The following is a 19,847-nucleotide window of genomic DNA, read 5'->3' as shown; positions in this document are numbered from 1 at the left end:
TATGTGGTACATAAGCAAGTAAGAGACAGCCCTCAGCCTGCAGGGGAATTACCATTGTGGGTTACCAGCTGAGACAAGTTCATTTTACATGCAAGAGCAGAAAATGCTGCTTAAAGACCACATGAACCAAAAGGAACAAACAGCAGGGCCTGAAGCTGTGGTGCAGAGAGGTCTGTTACGTGCTCCAAATTGCTGAGTAGCTCTGAGCACGGCCATCATCAGTTCTCCCAACGGACCTTCCTTGCAGAGAAGTGAACTAGACTTTAATGCCCCACTCTGCCCTCAGGATCTAGGGCATCTTCCAGATCCACACACGGTCAGCATCCCTAATTTAGCAGTGGAGCTGGGCTAGGGCAGCACCGTACAGAGGGTAGGCAGAGATGCTCCCTATCAGTGACTGATGCCTGCTGTAGCAGTGTCTGAGACTCAAGTACCTTCTGCCTTATCTTCCCCTTTGCCTGCACAGATTGCAGGTTCTCTGGGGCATGGCTCGTCTTTTATCTTTTGCACTTGCAGACATCATTGCAACACTTACACCATGGGTGCCAGTATCAACCAGCAGAGCAATAGGACGAGATTTCCCTTTGCAGTAGGTACTCCCAGTTTATCCCAGCAATAGATCACTCTGGGACACACACTCAGTATATTTGCCACGCTTGTTAAAACAAACATGAGGAAGCTCCTTGAGGCAGGTCTCCCAGCTTCCTAGCTCTCAGACAGCTCTGCCTCACCAGCTCCTGAAGGTCTCAACCCACCAGTTAAAAGGCAGAAGGGGAGCAAAAAGCATTCGCTTTGTGTGACATTGAGGGCTGAGAAAATTTGGAAGACAAATTATTCAAAATAAAAAGAAGTGCAAAAACAGATTAAGAAACTACTGTGCTGTGACTATTAATGAAGCAATAGAAGATATCAATCACTCCCCAGCCTCTGAAGCTTGCTGTGAGAGAAGAATTAGGAGATTTTATGTTCCAAGTACTAGGAAACCACAGGGCCCTGGTGCCTAGTTCTCAAAAGAACACTGTTTGAATCACAGGGAGAAAAGCAGAGTGCTGCAGAGAGAGCCAAAGGCAGAGTTTAAAAATAGCAGCTTTCAGTTTTGTTTCTTTTTTCTTCTTCTTAAATGCCTGGATATAGGTTCATGTCAGAGGGTGGATAAAGAGAGCAGACCAGCCCCTGTGGAGAGAGAAGTCTTCCTGAATACAGTACTGCTGGTTGGGGGGTTGTGGGCTGTTCATTTTGCACTCCAGCCCCCCTACAAAGGAACTAGTCTTTCCTGATCCTACTGTTTGCCCAGCCCAAGAGGACACTGGGGGAGTGGGAACTGGGCAACTTAATGTGTTATCAAGCCTGAACCATCCCCTGCTGGACACATGCAGGGCCAATCTCCCACAGCATTAAGGACACTTTTGAAATGCTGTGCAAGGAATAAGATTTACTGACATGTTTGTGCTAATGTTCTGGGTCTGTGTGCAGGGAGAAATCATGTCTGGCTGCTGTACACCTGCAAATGCGCTAAACCAAGAGAAAGGATATCTGAGTTCTGATGCTGCTCAAATTTCTCCCTCAGACTCTGTGCTATGCACCACTTGAAAGGTCATCAGGCCAGATTCACAGCACCTGCCAAATCAACCAAACGCAGAAGTTGGATGTTGGCACCTTAGACAGGCAAAGGAGACAGAGAAGTATCTCCTGAAATGAACAGTAAAGCTTTAGGTCATGCAGTAGAGTACCAGTGATGGTTTTAAGGCAGAAATGGGGCAGTCTGCAGAAAGAAATGAGATAATCTCATCCACATAGATCGAAAACCACATATGTCTTTAGGCAGCTGATCTTAGAAGGCAAAGCTCCTTCCTTGCAGAGAGGAAGGGTGCTCCCTTGGGCCTTTGCTTTGTCTGTGGAAAAAGAAAGGCAAAGCTGATGCTCTAGATAAGGCCGCCTGCATCTGACTCCCCAGGGAAGTTGTGTGTGTGTATGTGTTTATGTGTGTGCTCAGAGTGTGCTCTCAAATCTACAGAGGAATAATCCATGTAATAAGGACAGCAAGTGCAGGGAGCCACATCAAATACCTTTTCTCAATTAGCAACCATACACACAAACCCTTTTTCCCAGCTAGCTCAAGGACAAAACAGTCAAGTTTTTCACTATTATAAGCTATGATTCAAATGGAGGGCAGGGGGAAGAGAAATACTGTCTCTGTCACTTGGTTAACAGTAGTACACAAATCCCTTAAACTGCTACCAATATATTGTGAGATTGACTCCCTGCAAGTTCAATTTCTCCTGTCACTGACGAGGGCTTCTAGGCTGTAGTGTAGAGAATGACCAACTGGCATGCAAGTCACACAGCATTCACAGAAATTCAGATACGGTTTAAAAACAAAAACCTAGTACTGATAATTATGCTGATGAAGTCCTAAAGGAACTTTTTAACTTTACAAATACACAGAAAAATCCTGAACATCTGGAATCTGAAGTATTTCCTTGTAAAGAAGTTTCCACTGGAATGTCATCTGTTCGTGCTGTTATTTGAGATAGGTAGCTGACACAACCAACTGGATGCCAGTGACCTGTGTGGCACAGAGCTTTTCATTCCTGTGGCTCATAAGATGGCCTAGGAACCCAGTAAGGCCACGGGCCGATGTAATAATTGCCTTGTCACATGCACAGCCTGCTAAGCAGCAAACTTCAAAAAGGCTGCTTGCATGGAGTTAGAGAGCCCTGCATGTCCTAGAGATGCTCTGAGAAAGACTCAAATAACTTGCTCTTGCTGTCCCTCAAAAGGACCAACTCAGACTGTACTAAGACCAAATCTAGTGCTGCAGTGGCCTGCCCTACAAGCAGGCCTGAAATGTTTTATTATGCAAGAGAGTCTTTAAAACACAACCTGAGTTCCAGTTCATCCAGTGCTTCCCTCCCGTTTAGCCTTGCAGGTACAAAAAGCTCCTTTGGCCGAGCTGGCCTGGGATTTTCCCTTGCTCAGCTTTCAGTGCGGATTACTATGACTGCTGACAAAAGCAGTGTACAAGTGCCATATAATGCAACCCTAATGGTAGAAGAGCTCTCACCAAATTGCCACTCCAGGGACTCTCTTGTAGTTTCTGCACCTACAAAAGGTACGAGCTGGTTGGGAAATGGCAAAACTGGCATCCCGATACAGGTAGGCAATTCAGAACAGTAGCAGGACTTTGTACAATGTTCCCCTCTCTTAAATGTAGACATAGCAGCAGATTGGAAAAACAGGTGATTTTTCCTCTGAGAAGAATATATACCAGGGAGCATTTAAAAAACCCAGGGCCAAGAAGAATTACCGTGACGAACTACAATAAAGTTAGTATAAAGTACAAGCAACATGAAGCAGTGCATTTTCTCATTTGTGGCCACAAAGACAAATTTGCCATCAAGCTTCTTTTGGAGAACAGTAGGGGAGGGCTCAAAGCAACACACTGCTGCATGTTCATCCACTATTGCTTGCACTCTTCTAGCACAGATCCCAGGACTTACTTGACCTTTTTAGCACTTGGCAGTTGTGTAGTACCAACAACTACACATACTTAAGCCTGAGGAGCTTTCTGTTTTTCAGCTGGAAGACTTCAAAACGTTTCACAAAGGCATTTGGATGTTTCCTAGACAAAATCTTGTTATTTCCATTCTGCAGGAAGTGCTGATGCTTTGAAGACAACCAACCAACCACACTCATTGAGAAACGGCACAAGACATCTTCGAGTTTGTCTCTGCCAATGCTTTGACCTCACCACAGCAACCAGCCAGAACTTGCTGGAGAGCTCTCAATACTTGGGAAAATTGTGGCACCATTCTACCATCTCCCATCCAAAGCAATACATGAACACATTGTTCTTGTGGAACAATTCTCTCCCTGGCTGCATTTTGGGGCTATAAATGCAGACAGCAGTGGAGAGGGGCACATGATAAGAGTAGTGGAAAGCTGGCAGTAATGATGGATGCTATTTTTTCCAGAGTCCAATATAGCTGCTACAAGGAACAAGCCATGCACAAGGAACCCTGCATCACGCTCACACTTCCCAGGTACACCCTGGACTGAAATCCTAATTGATTTCTGTACCCCTTAGTGCTGGCTGCAGAGGAGGTTTTCTTGGAGTTTGAGAGACCAGCAATACAAAGTCACTTCTGAGAGAATGAGGTTAAGAAATATTGCAATACAGAATGAAACACACACAACTCTCTGGCACAACTAGAAACATAACAGTTTTCCAAGAACTATTTCACTTTATGGAAAGGATGTGGCTGTGAACATGCATTTTGTTATGATGGCAAAAAAAAAAAAAAGCCAACACCATCTCCTAACACATCCAGTGCAAGCATTTGTGTAACCCAATAGTTTGTGAGCCCGCGGCAAGCGGTTGCATGTTTAGACATCCTGAGGAAGAAAAGAAAAAGGCCTTTCAAGGAAGTGGCACTTAAGTTTTCCTTGCAACTTCTCTGCGTATCTGAATTACAGTCAAGGGCTAGTCTGAAGTAGCCTTATGTGTTCCCATCAGGGATCCTCCATAAACAGTCCTACTGAAGCTACAGATTTTTCAAGGATTTCAGGTTTGATCAGACTCCTGCTACCAAACTGCCAGCTTTCTAATATCTTCTGTGACAGACAAAAGGCAATATGGAAGAACTACACATCTCAAATTTCCTTTCTCTGCATAAAGAACCTTACCTAGGACATTTGAAATACCCTTATCAAAGAACAGAGCTCCAGTGGAACCATGTTAAGAACAAATTTGCATTGAGAGCAAAGACATGGGTGTCCAGAAAACAAAAGCAGTTCAGTTGTGTTTTGACACACGAGAATTCACATGTCACAGCCTGGTCCCAGGATAACCAGTGCCAAAATCCTTTTTGCAATAGGCGCAGTGGTTTGGATCATACTAACGCCAGAAGACACTTGACCTGGCTGTATTGCCAGCTCCCAGGTTCATGCTTTCTTTCTCTGCTCATCAGATACTTGAAGCAACAATATCTCATTTCTCTTGTTTTCAAGAGAAAAAAAATCCCCTTGAGAAGTCTTCTCTGTTCTCTTCCCACTTACACTTCCAGCTGTTTTCTGCCTTTGCATTAATAGTTCTGTGCAAACCTAAGTCAACTCTGAAAAATAGATTTCTGGCATTTTTAAAAACCTTTCACTGTGATTTTAGATAGAATTTTGAACTTTTCCAATAATATGCTTGTGATTGGCCAGGGAGATCATACAAATCATCCTGTTTCTATCCCTGGATTGGATGAGAAGTCTGAGCATAAATTTGCCAGGTGATGTAAACTGTGCTTTCCACATATCCGTGCATTCAGATTAGTTCTCTGCTAACAGCAACTCACCAGCAGTAAAATTGGCTATAAAACTCCATTGTCAGGTACTTTGTAAGCCAGATCTCTGAAACCTTACACAAGATGACTGCCTATTGCCCAGACCTACAGAGCAAGACAAAACCACTGCAAAGAGCTCATTTCATTATCACCGCACTGAATGGATTGGATCAACATTGAGACCCCAGTGTCAGTCATTGCAAGGCAGCCTCTGTCCTCCGGAGTTTAAGATCTAAGACAGACAAAGCAGAGAATAATCCTGAATTGCCTTTTCTTACGCTGGAATATTTTAGATTAATAAAGCTGCAGGTTTTGGCAGCTCTGAATAATTTGCTTTGTATCCAAACTGCTTAAAAGATACCAGGGTGAATTAATCCCATTGATTTTCATTTGGGAAGAATCCCCAGTCTCTGATTTAACTCCACTTTTCGATTGCACATTATAACTGTGCCAGACAATTGTCCACCCAAAGCAACAGCATTACCTCTAGCAGATCCTCTGGGAGTTTACATTAATGTCAGCGGAGTTCAGGCACCTTCTGAAGTCCTTGTTGCTCAAGACACTCAGGACCACGTGGCCATGATAAGCCAAATGAGCCACAAAACTTTACATGCACGCAGGAGCAAGCCTGAGTTACCACAGCTAAGACATGACATTGACAAGGTCCACACCTGTACTCCCAACATGGTCTGGAGCCCTGGGAGCCTCCCCTGGGAGCCTAAAACAGTTGCTCATGTCTAATCTGCGCCTCAGTTTTAGTGGAGAATTTCCTCTCTGCACTTCAGGAGGAACAATATTTTAAGCAAAGCTATTGCAGCCTGATGACTGAAAAGGCAAATTAAGGGAAGGCATCCAGTAGCTGGAAATAAAGCTCCATTACATTAAATATTAAGCTCAGTGTAGTAAGCCAGACAATTGTATACTGAATTAATAATATTTATTCCTTTTAGTGGAGTACAGAGGACACTGAATCATCACAGCATTTTATGTCAGAGCTGGCATCAACAGCTCAGCTCTAAGAGTATTTTACGGAAAACGTAGAGGTGGATTGAGTAGCTGAAAGTGAAGAGTGTGAATGCGTGAAATACAGCACATTTGGTAATAATGAAGTTACATGGCCTTGATTGTTCATTTGGATACTACTGTTCCAGCAACACTTTGTCTTAAGAAAGCATAAGCAAGTCCCCAAAGATAAGCTTGGGTTGGAGCTTGTGTAGGATCTGGAGACACTTAACTGCTTTACTTTTTGTAAAACATATATTATTTTTAAAGCAAAAAAAGTATCTGCTCAACCAAAATAAGAAAATGTCATGGAGAATTCTGAAGCTTTTTTTCGGGGGGGGGGGCAAAATGTAAATAAAACAGTAAAAAGATCTGAACATAAAAAAAAATATGCTGATACAACTGTCTGCACGCAGGTTTCTTTTTATTATTCTATTTTTTTTTTAAACCTAGAGCGGTCAACTATTTTTCCAGACTTCAATACTGAAAATTAAAGAAATTTTTGCGGGAAGTTTCAGCAGTAGGAACCCTACCTTTTGAAATACAGGGATTAAAATATTAAAGAGCTACAAAAGGACACCCAAAGTATCTCCCCTCTCATTACTCTTTCATTTTTCTACTTCCTAATTTTGGGCTCTCTGATTGCCATCCTTTACAGCCATATGAAGAAATGGCTCCCCAGGCATCATGCAAGAATTGGCATTTTTCCCCATCACTTAGCAGGAACACTCTATCACTACTTAGGTCCATTTCTCAAGCCTGATCTCTTCCAATTGCTGTGGGTTCTAAAATTCAGTCTACTGGAGAAAGAAATAACTGCTCTGCCATTTCCTGCAACTCTGATTTCCATGCCTTTCATGGAGCAATTTCATTGACTTCACAGGAGCCTATCTGGATTTACACCTGTGTTAAAATGAGGCAAGAAAACCTGACCCTTGGTGTGGAATATCAAAAATGTGTTTTGTATCTCCAAGAATCTCCCCATCTACAAAGGTGAACAGCTGTTGCTATAAATCAGTCTTAACCAGCTATTAGAACTTCATCCAGATGATCCGTTAAAAATATACAAAGGCAACGTTTTGGAAAGAAAAATCCACCCTTGTGTCCTCAGGGACACCTTCTGTTGGAGAAAAAACTCATAAGTCAAAGCTAAAATTAGTTCACTTTAATGCTTTTTCAGGAGAGCCATGATAGTCCAGAGTAACATCGCCTTGAAAAGGCCTGTTAGACGACTTAAGGGATCCTAAACATCTGGCAGTTTGGTACATACTGTATTGGAGACATCTAGCGTCTTTTTCAACTTCTCCGTGGGTGTAACTCTTCACTGTTAGCTAGAATGGCTGTATCTGGTTCAGTTCCCATCAACCATTTTCTCTGTTTGAGTAGGAAACACTTGCTAAAGTGTGGAAACAGCTGGCAGAGCTGGCTGTATTAACAAAACATGCTCTTGTTTCTGACCACAGACTGGCCTTTAAGTTCCGACTGCAATTGCCAAGGGCTCTTCTTGGCTTTTTGGATGAGACCGTGTCACCCAAAATGTACAAGTTGGCTGTGTTAAGGGTTGGTTCTTGGAGCAAAACGCTCACTGTTAGGAGGGATAAAGCTTTGTGTAAGTAGAGGGGAGCAGGATGACCAGCCCCATTTTATTAACTGGGAAACTGAGACACAGGAAAATCAAATTATTGGCCTCCAGTCAATTGCCAGTGAGAGAAAGAGACCCATCTATTCCTTTCCAAGGGAAATGCCCTAATTAAGGCAGATGAATATGCAAGCCTTAACTACACACCACTCAGCAGCAGTGCAAGTCCAACCAGGACAGACCTGCCGGACTGAACCTCTTGCTGTTGGGGACGGTGATCATACAGATACCTGGGCTTCAGTGTCACTTTGGCACCCAGCTTCCCTGGGACACATCATCTCCTGCTCATTAATAATTCCCAGCAACTTGAGTACCTAGCACATGTCTTCTGCTCTCACACATACCAGGAGCATAAAACGCAGCTCAAAGGGGCAAGATGGTTGGTTAGCCCTGCACTGTCCACTGAATGATCACCTATCCCCAAAGTGGCAGTTTCCTCTTCATCAAGGTCACTGCTTAGACCTAAAGGGGAAGGCCAAGTAATATGTCACTGTTCTGTCAGGCTTTGTCATTTGTCTTTCCAAGGGTGCTGGAGAGTTAGACATAACATGAGTATGGAAAAACCAATGAAACACAGACAGAGCCCTACCTTGAACCTCCAGACAGTCACACAGAGTAACAAGCTCAGCTCCTTTCACTCAATTCCTTATGTTCTTCTGAGACCATGAAAAGGAACTTTATGATATGCTGGAAGGGATGAAGTATTAACTATCAAAAACTAGACTGAAGTAACCAAGAACTTGGATTATTTTCTTTTTGATGTATGCTTATGTAAATTTAAATAAATATGTTTAAATGCAACCTTTCTTCAACTTTAGCAGAGCTTATTAAATCTATTTAAGTGGTGCACGCTAGTCTCCATGTAATGCCAGGAACTCCCCTGACAGTTTGCTTTCCTACTTAATGTGATACTCTACGATTTCACATACCAGAGCCTTTCATTCAAGCATTTTAATTTACAAATACTTTTTACATTTTTTAACGCCCCTGTGGGCAGGCATTAAGAGGCCACTTTATTTGAGAGTAATCAATCGAAGTGCGGAGGGGCAGCCTGTTTTGCTCCAGATCACGCACTGAAATATGAGCAGAGTTTGGAAAACTCCTTCCTCATCCCTCCTTGGTAGTCACTCAGAAACACGATTTCCATTAATAGCAGATACATTCTCTAATGCTGGGCCAAATGCTTTGAGCAGAGACGCAAAGAGCAAGCTCAGTAGCAAGCAGGCCATAGGAAGCAAATCGAGACTAACCTCCCCAGAACCAGCTACAATGAGGACACTGATCATTCTTTCTTTGCTAAGTTCACTTACCAAGCAAGCGCTGCTCTCCATGCTGCAAATCTGTCAGACATTTCCTCCGTGTCTCTTCCCAGAGCCGAGTAACACCTTTTTCTCCCCTAGAAGATACTAAATGACATCAACTCAGTCTTATGTTTTCTCAGACATCATACAAACTGCACACTCACGTATAATCCTACAGAAGGAAGGGCAACCCATTGCTCAGGCTCATCTTTTTTAAATTGTTAGGACTATTATTTCTGGAGTTTTTAATGCCATTTAATAACATGATTTGCCACTATCAGTGCAGAGATGAAGTCTGGTTAAGTCCAGTCTTTAGGGCTGCTGGAGCTGAGAGAAGGCAGCCCAGTTTGATTAGTACCAAGAAGCACAGGTTCCAGCAGGACTCTTACCAGAGCCAGCTGTGGGGCACCAACTCCTCTTCTGCTGGGCCTCCAGATAGTCTCTGTCACCTCCTAAACACTCAGAGGCACTTCAGCTATTAAATGTAGGCCTTAAAAGCAATACTTAAGAAGAGACTGCCCTTCAAATCCAAGTTTTTAAAAAACCAACACACAGCCAAGTACCTTCAGTGCAGAAACCCAGCTCCCACTGACGCCTTTGCTTCACACCTGAAGGAGGAGCCCTCGGGGTGGAGCAGAGCTGCCTCTAGCAGGCGAGTAACACTTTCTTTGCCGGGCTCCTTCCAGGGGTCTTCAGGTGACACAGACTTTAAATGAGGGGTAACCCAAAAGCTCTTCGTGGCAGAAACTAGAGACATCACTGCATGTCCAAACCAAGTTGTATCTGTATTTCTTCATGTGCTTTTTGTGAGTGGAGTGTAATCACACACGAGGAAGCCCCTGCCCTCCCCAGGTGTGGAGAGTGCCTACAGCTTTGCCCTAGAATTACCCATGACAGACTGTTCAAGGGGCCTCTCTGGAGAGGTCAAATTAGTTAAACAAGGCCCAGTTGTGCTGGTTTAGGGCCACAGAGCACCAACAGCCTCCAGGCATTAGAAAAAACATGCACGTACCTTGTCTTTGCTTGGCTTTTATGGTGAGACAGTGACGTGGCTGCAGCAAGGACAGAAGATAAAACTCAGGTGCAGGTTGCATCTGTAGGAAGTGATCCAGGCTGCAGCAGTGAGAGCTGGGAGAGAAACAGCCCTGGGGATGGCTTGGAGTGAACCTTGCTCCAGCATTTATGTTTGCAGGCTGTTCCTGAAATGTTTTAGTGGGATAAACCGATAACTGCCATCCCTCCATGTAAATAAAGGGATTTGTCATAAAGCTAACAGGTCCCACTTTAAGTAGTTCCCAAGAACATAAAGTGACAATGAGGTGCCTAAGAAAATAACTTTCCCACTGCCTGGGAAAAAACACTCCTAGGATGATAACTTCCCAGATGTGATCAATACAGGCTTTGAAAGAAAACAGGCCTGCAAGACTCTGTATGGTCTGAACAAGGAGAACAAAGACAAGAAATAAAATTGAGGTATTATTTTAAAGGTCTGTGTCTTACCTTCAATTATCAGCTTGAAGATGATGGAATGGTTACAGCCAGCCGGTTGCTCTGTGGAAATCTCATACACACCTGGCAAACACAAGGATCAGTAAACTGGTGCTTGTAGCCTTTTGCCCACCCAGGGGATCATCCTAACAGGTCAGGTCCATCGTGTGTTCCCACAAACTCTTCAGGTGCCACTCTCTGGCTGCCCCATCACTGCAAAAGGTGATTGGGACTTTTTTTCACGTGTCCCCACAGGGAATTTTTACAGTTGTATTGTGCCCAACAGGTTGGGGCAGAGAAACATGACTCTGCGACCCCCAAAACCTTGGGTCTCCATGGGAGTTTTGCAGTTCATTTACACTGAGGCAGGATTTGCCACCAGGTTTGAACCCCAACACCTCCCACTGCTACACTTTTGGATGCACAGCTTTCTCCTACCATCTCCTCCATCCTTTCCTGTGGGCTTGTGACAACAAAGCAGCTCACATTTGACAATTGCTCCACACAGAAACATTAGGTGCAATCATGGAGCCCAGTGACAGAAACAATTTACCCAACGGGTCAGTCCCACTTTTCTGCAGAGGGCCCAGCCTGCCAGCTTTCTCTGCTACTGACTGCGTCAAGTTGGGCAGAAAACAGTTGCTGCTTTTTAAAAGCTATGTTCTCACAAAACCGAAGTTATGATGGGCAGAGAACAAGCAAGCTCAGGTCATGAAGAAATACACTGACTGCTCTTCCCCCTTCATGTCACTCCATGGACTCCAGGGCAATTGCAACAGCACTGAAGGTGGACTCCTGCGTCTAGGGGAAAACAAGAATTCCTTCAAATCCTCTTTTATTTACTCCAGTCAGCTGTGCTGAGTGTATCGATTCAATCAGCTATTTCCTTAACCATAAAACCAGATGTGCACCGTCACGGCCCATCTACAGGGGCTGAATCCATGCCATTTAGAAAATGCAGAATAAAAATTAAAAATCCCAAGAAAGCTGAGATATGCTGATGTTTGGAGCTCTCAGATTTTCCTAGGTAAATTGCTTTTCTTTTGAGTCCCATTTATTTTTGTTACCTCCAAAGAAATGCTGTTTTAGCCACATTTCTTGGAAACAGTATTGAGACCTAATGGGTTGTTACTGATGTGAATTCTCAGGGGCGAGTCGGGCGAACAGAGGGAATGTAGTACTATCTTTGCTTCTGGGCATCAGCAACTTCTGCAGGCAATGTGGTGCAGTACATGTCATTCTTTGCTGAAGCAATTAATTACCTTGGTCCCTAATGAGAAGAACAATGAAGCTTAAAAAAACACTGCAACCCTTTGGACTTAGGTTAGCTTCTGGGCATCTGGGTAGATGTGTGAATTAGGGAGGCTGTATTGCTCGGTTTTCATCTGTTTCTTCTCAGACCACGTTTCTGCTGTTTTCCACTGTACTTCTTATGGACACTGCCACCTGAGGCAGCTCAGTGCACCAGTTCCTCTTCGTGAAGAGTCACCTAGGAAATGTGGCCTGGCTTCATCTCAGCTTTGAGTATCAGCTACCAGGTCTCCAGGTCACCTATTTCACAAGTAAGCCTAAGGAGCAGAGGAAAGGAGGGATCCCCATGGAGGATTATGATGGGTTCTCCATCTGCTCAGTCTTTCCTCCATCACAAAGGATGCTGCAGGTGATGCAGGTGGGGTCTAAACACCCACAGCCTAAAAACCTGTAGAGCCTGCCTGTATGCCGCTTTTGCTGGGCTGAAGATGCAGGGTGAGCAAACATCTGCACCGTGGGAGGCTATGCCCCATCTGAGCCTGCAGCTACAGAGAGGAGTCTTTGTACAGGAACGGGGTGGGATTTGCTGGCTGAAAGGTGCTTTAAACAACGTGGCTGTAATATGCTTCATGCCAACTTGTGGACATTCCTGGGGCAGCTTTCCAGAATGTGAATATTAGAACACCATACAATGTGGTCCCTGAGAGGCCTGGAGATTGCATGGCTTTTGTACACATGTAGCCTGAAGGGATTTCTCCAAGCTGAGGTGTCCCCTTCAATGCCAGTATCCACATGTGCTGATCAATTCTTGCTCTATATTGGAGAAGTTACCTCATAATGTCATACCTCTCCAATGCACAAAGACTCATTTCTGATTGCACTGTCCCTTGATTGCCACCACAAGATAATACAGCTGTGAAATACCACAAATAACATGAATAGGGAGGCAACGAGAATGTGAGACTAGGCTGTGTTACTTAGAAAGACCTGAGTAGGCTGCAGAGTGTCTGAGTTGGTACATCCTGAGGTCCCGGTCTCAAGGGCAGAGTCTCAAGTGATTCACTGTATTGGGAAATGTTATTTTAGAAAATGCTTCAAATTCAGGAATTACTGAATAGCACTTAGGTAAGCCATATCCTAATGCCTACCTGAACAGTAACTGTCCAATGTGCATATCAGCTCTATGTCCAGTCCTGTGCCATTTTAACATTGCCTGGGAAAAAAAAACATAGAGGGGAAATAAAGCATCACAGACAACAAATACTCAAGAGAGACAAAGTGTAACCCCATCTCTACCAGCTGAGTACTCTCAGTCTCTAGGGAAAGATTGCTGCCATATAGATGTGGTTTCCTCTGGTGCAAGGTGATACTCCAGACCTCACAAGAGTCAGTGGGGGTCCTTCTGTTGATACAATGATAATGTCTTTGTGTAACTGAGCACCACTAATTAAAACCAAAAGTAAGAGAATATTTTCCCAAGATGACTTGCTATTGCCACCCCCTTAAGAGAACTGTCTGACATCTGAAGAGTGGAGCTCTACGTGGGCATGGGCACACACATAAATTAGTCTAGAGGTAGCTTGTGCCCCTGTCATAACTGTCATAGATGCAGAGAGAAATAAGTCAACAGGAACAAACAACTCTGGAAGCACATACAGCCAAACGTCGCATTTAAAAGCAGGAAAACGTCACATGTACTGTTCTGCTCCTGACCTGTACTTTACACTGTACTATTTTGCGTGTTGTTCTTTCTCTTCCCCAGAGCAGGCAGAAAACAGATCTTAAAACATTCACAATGAATTTTCAAATCAATAACATGTGAGACTTTGTCTAAAAGGTAAAGTTGTTGTAAAAATCAATGTCAGAGAGAACGCTTTGCCAATTTAATTATACTTGTTCCTCTCAAACTGAAAAAAAAAAAAAAGAGAAAAGAAAAAAGAAAAAAGATGTGGGCTTATTTCAAGCACAATAAATGTTCCTTGGACTAACATCCCCATTTTGTAAATATTCTCAGGGCTTCGTACGCCAGCTCCCCTCAAGGGGTCATAATTAACTCTAAATAGGGTTACCTTGTTTCAGAATCAATCTAATGTCAAGCAGTGTTTCTGCCTGTGTCTACAATTTTAAAATAATGTTGTGTCCATTAGATGGCATAAAGGCTTCCCAGAAATGGGAACCATACGTCAAAATTTAAACACAAATAAGTGTGATTAGACATGGCAGCTGTCTAGAAAATATTCAGCTATTTCACTGACTTTTGGGCAAAATACGAATGATTGTACCCATTCCAGTAAGCACAGAAACAGAAAGGCTCCCACATTACCCTCTGCTTCTCAAGGCAAGTTTCATTTTAAAACTGACTCCAAAGAAAAAGAAAACAGCAAGATAAAAGTATAAACAGCTGTGCTCCTGCTGGCTTAGCTGGAGACTTCAAGGAGTTTGCGAATTACTCACTCAAAGACATGTAGCATACAGCACCCAGCCAAACTGCTGAGTCCAGGCCACTGTGGGAAGGGCTGAATGGCACAACAAAATCCTCGTACAGCTGTGGTATCACAAAGGCGCCGGGGCCATAAGAGTTCCTCACTGGACACACTCTCTCTCTCTCTTCCATACTACCTGGTATGCACCAACCTTTCTCAAGCTGCACATGGAGTGAAAAGTTTTTTTGGGCAATCACCATCTTTTTGATCTGCATTTGTAGAGGATAGCTCTGAACTATGATTCACATTGCTGGAAGCTGCTTCAATGCAACAACACAGACAGATATCATAAGGGTTCCCGTCTCTGATCTAGGCTTGCATTGCTGGCCTTGGCACTGACATGTCAACTCTGCGCCTGGTGGACAGGAAACGCGTGCCTGCCTGGAAGGGCTGATGTGAGTCTTTCTATGGTGCTAAGCCTGGAAATCCTTTAACTGCAAAGGGGCAAGAGGCCCAAACGTAGCAGTAGATAACGCTGTCATACACTAATGCACACCGTAATAGACACTACGCGTGGTTTAATTCCAGATCCTCCCTCTCTACCAGAATCAAAACATGGGAACATCCTTGTTTCCAGGTATAACGCTTGTCACATCCCAGGCCATGTCAATAGACTGTCAATCTTGCCTCAGCTGAAAGAAAATGACTAGGTAGTAAATACCAACACCAGTAATTCAGGTGCAAAGCCAAACTCTGAATGACCCTGTTTTCTCTCATATGACAGAAATCTCTTATAAATACACCCCAAATACAAAATCAGTTACAGAAAAAACCTGGAAAGCTGTACTTGGTTATCTTGAATCTAAACTACGCCAGGAATTTGGGTAAGTTTTTGTTTAAAGATTATCATTATTGGCACTTGATCAGATACAGAAAAGTTATATTTCCAGCTTGCAAAGAGAATAATGCAAAAGGAATTGGAATAGATTAATTTCACATGTTTCATTTCAGGACAGGTAGTTTTTTGAAGCACTAAAAAAACATTAATATAAATCTGTGATATAATGGTGCTGTAATTTATAAGAACGTTTTAAAGCTTCCAGTCCACGAGTTTTTGCAATATTTAGAAATTGTTTTTTTTTCAATATGATATCAAGTGAATAAGATTCAGAAGCATGAATTTATTACTGTTTCTACCAAATACTGTATTACATTCCTTGGTTTAGCCCTCAACAGGAGAAGAATAGAGTTTAAAGGTCTATTTTGTGACTTTTTAAGACTCACATTTCTAATTATGTTTTCAATAAATGCTAGCGTAATACCAATCCCAAACATCATTGGAGCTTGTCTCTGCCTCTCCACAGAGTGCTTGCACTGAAGTGTTTACTGTCCCTACAGACAAAAGGACTAAAGGCAAAAGCACTCCTTGCATTTCACAAGGTGAAGTGTGACAGGAAGGTTCAATGCTTTATCCAAGATCTTGTGGGTACCTTTTGCACAGGGTGGAACAGAACCTTGGAATCCCTTCAGCCTTGATCCACATCCTTAAACATGTCATCTGTTGCACAAGAATGATACAGATGGGTCTCCTTGGAGGAGGAGTGCTTGTTCTCTGCAGATGTTCCTGACAGGACAGCAGCTATCCTCTCTCTGTACGGTTCATGGCTGTCTTGCAGATGACTTATATGAAGTATGAAGCTGCTGGTCATTTTCCTGCTGTGGAAGAGGACAGCAGCTTTGACCAAGAAATAGAAATCAGGAAGTGGATAATTGTGTATGACCATGAAAAACAGCAGTTGAACACAGTGGTTTCCAGAGGAGGCTATGAACAGCACAGGAGCATGTTTTGAAAGGATGTGGCTATTTGGAGTAACGTGATCCATTCTGAAGGAAAAAGAGCTTTGCTTTTTGGAATAGATGTCAAAAACCATCTTAGGCAGTAACAATTGTTACTGGCACAGCTAATCTCATAGGACTAGGAATTCCTCCAGATCTTCAGCTCTGCTTAGACACCATAGAAAGAATATTAGGGCAAAGTTAGAGAATGAAACAACCTGCAAGGAATGGTCAGATCTGCAAAGTGAGGTGCTTGCAAGATAAGAAATCAGGGAGGGGCAGAGCAGATGTGTGCTACAGCTGTTGGTGTTTCACAGGAGTGCACACCAAATCTCCTAACTTACAAGTGTATTGTAGAGGAGGTTGGGAGCATCACTGCAAGTCTGCTGCCTGGGGAAAAAAGGTGGAAGATCCTGGAAAACGGAGTATGTTGCAAAAGAAAAAACCAGCGTCTAAGATGCTAGAACCACCCCATTTGTGATTGCTTCTTCCTGGAGGAATCACTTCAGGGAAATCTGTGTTCATTACTGATGCCTTACAGACTGCATCCAAGTCAGCCTCCTTCCAGCACCTCATTTTCCCGTGCCAAAACTGCCATGTTAATACATGTCTCATTGGGATATGAAGACAACTGATGTTGGTAAAAAACTCTGGAATCTGCAGAAGAACGTTTCTAGGAAATGGAATTATATCACCAGGTTTTTATGATGGAAACCTCAGTGGGCAGAGCACACTGCAGGACACAACACTCAGAACATCCCCATCAAGCCTTCTTTTCTCCAAAGATCTCTGCTTACACTGTAGAAGCAATAAAATACTTCATGGACAATAAATAAAGCCAATCATCAAAGTACAGACCAACAGATCAGCTGGAAACACTCCAAAAAATATCACAGTGCTTTTAAGCTATTGTCTTTTCTGTTAAAAAGGTATTGTATCTGGTTCTTTACCTAAAATGCTGCTAGATAAGAATGAAGAGATATTAAAACCCTTCCAGACATTAAAGTATTAGAACATGCTGTAGTTTTATTAGGGAAGAAATGTGCAATGGGGAGAGAATATCCTTCCAGTATCTCTTCACAAATTAACTGGCAGCTCTGAAAGCCATTTCCTTCCAAAAGCCTGGACTGATGTTACATCTGATTTCATGAAAATAGCCATAAAGTCTGACTTACCAAGATGACTCCACTGGCTTTAAGCCTCAATGAATAACATAACCCTAAAAATAGTGTTAGAGTCTATAAAATCAAAACAAAGTTTGATGTAAATACAGTTTAGCAAGTAAAAATGAAAATATTGAGTTCTCCATTAGGAAAACACATATAACAGACCAGCCTGGGAAAATCTATTTGAACACCATGAACTTTGTGGATATCAGTATGAAAGGCAAGCTTTTTAAAGAATATAATCTCCTTTTTACTGATCATCAGAAAACTGAAAAGTTCCTTCCACAAGGTGATGGAAAAATCCTGATGGGACCTGGCTGTGGATAGTGGGATTGATTTACTCTTGTGACTTGTTTTAACTGAGCTACTCCTGCATGGTGGTGATAGTTCCCTCCTCAGATAGCCCTGTAAGCCAGATTGTGCTGCCATTTCTATTGTACAGGTGGGGAAGAAAGGCAGACAGGAGCAAAGGTCCAGATTTCTAACTGCACTTGTTTATGGAAATTAAAGGATTTGTTGAAACACAGCTCAAACATGCCTAGACATGGCTTGATTTCCTTCCAGCCCACTCCAATGGGAGGCTCCCAAATAGCATACAATACAACACCTATATGTTACGATGAAAGGTTAGAACCATCTGTTGCAGAATCTGCTGGCTACTGTGATCCCAACGGCTTTCCTGTGCTCACCCTCACTATGACTGTCTGGAGTTGACAGCAAAGTGCAGGGAATAGTTGCAACTCACTCGCCTGAGACTGTGAATGATGCAGCTTGTAAAATGCAACAATAAGGACACCGATATTTGTTCCAGTCCATTCATATGTCAACAACCACACCACATGGGAAGATGTCTTTAATGCCTAGCAAATGGGTTCTGTGTAGTTTTGGGGAGGAATCTAGCTTTTCAGGTTAGTCCCTGTGAACTCTGAAGATGACTTAATAGATCAGGGAGATTCTGCCAAAGGAGCTCTGCCTCTGCTCTGTACGAAGCTTGAAACTTTCAGACATTCCCTTGATGACTTTCTGAACTACTTCTTTAAAAAACCCACCATCCCAAGACAAACCCAGTGCCACTCTCCTGGTGGTAATAGTGCTTAGAGCCCTTAAGATAGACTGTCCAGAAGTGCAATTACTCAAGGCAAATCTGAACTGCTTCTTAGTTGTGCATTTCTCACACAACTATGTTTATGTTTGTATGCAGACCTGGGATAAGTCCAAGAATTCCTTCCATCATCCCATGCTGTAGTCTTAGACACAAACCTAAGAGGTGCAGAGCATCTCCGGTTGTATTCCTGCACTGTATTCCAACACACTGGTTGTATTCCTGCACGGCAGATCCCTGAGCAAGACTGCAAGCTCCCAGCAGATGGGGGTTTGCGGGTGCACATTCTGCCAACAAAGTGAGCAGCCTTTAAAAATACAGGCTTTCAAATACTATTAAAAGGCCAGGTAGTCTTTAAGCCAGAAGAGAATAATCCCTCTGTCTCTGTGAAGTCCCTTCCTTTCCAGCAGCTGCACTGGCTGTTGTGGCCAAGCCAGAGTGAAAGATGCTTTGCATGACTTTCAGTATTTACTCTCACAGGAAGCACAGTATCCTGTCTGGCTGTCGGTATGCTCACCACCTGACTCCAGTATGCTCCAAACAGTGAAGTCTTTCTACCCAACTGGAATGTGCTGCAGTCCAAATGCCGGGAATAAAGTAAGCAGGGAGGGCCGCTCTACTAACTGAGAGGTCAGCACATTATTTGCTTAAGGGTTAGCATTGAATTGGGCTCTTTCTGCTGCAGCCAGGTAGAGAGGCACGCCACTGTGTCTGCGCCCTTAGTGACTAACACAACTGGGACTCCTAGAGACCTTGTGGTACTGCTGATCCTCCATGCCACAGCCTTCAGCTGTTCGTGAAGGTGGCTAATAAAGAAAGGAGCCAGGTCCAGATTGCCAAAGGGAGTTAAGATCTGCCTTACTCTGTAAGGCAACAGATGGTAAGCATGTCTCTAAAAATGGTCCTTCCAATTGACATTTCTGTGATGGAATGTGAGGAAACAAAAAGCGATACCACCACCCTTGCATTTGGTACTGATGCATTTGGCAGTATACGGTGCCTGGGCCTGGGTCCACCATTCACAGTATGTTGATAAACTGGAAAAGGTTCAGACAAGAGCCATGAGCTGGATTAAAACATTACAAGATAGGCTTCAAGTGGAAGCATGCAATACTGCAATTTATTCTTCTTGTTATGGAGTGATCTTGCATCCTGATGAAGCAGCAATATGGGCAACAAAACTGACCACAGGCTTTTCATTCTGGCAGACAAAGGGTATAATGATACTTGGTGGCTGGGGGCTGAAGTGAGAATTTGGAGTAGCAGTAAAGTGAAAATTTCTAACTGGAACGATTTACTAAGGTAGCGA

The sequence above is a fragment of the Leptosomus discolor genome, chromosome 16 (genome assembly GCF_034619465.1).
Source record: "Leptosomus discolor isolate bLepDis1 chromosome 16, bLepDis1.hap2, whole genome shotgun sequence".
NCBI classification, from domain to species: domain Eukaryota; kingdom Metazoa; phylum Chordata; class Aves; order Leptosomiformes; family Leptosomidae; genus Leptosomus; species Leptosomus discolor.
Note: the sequence above shows the minus strand (reverse complement) of the source record.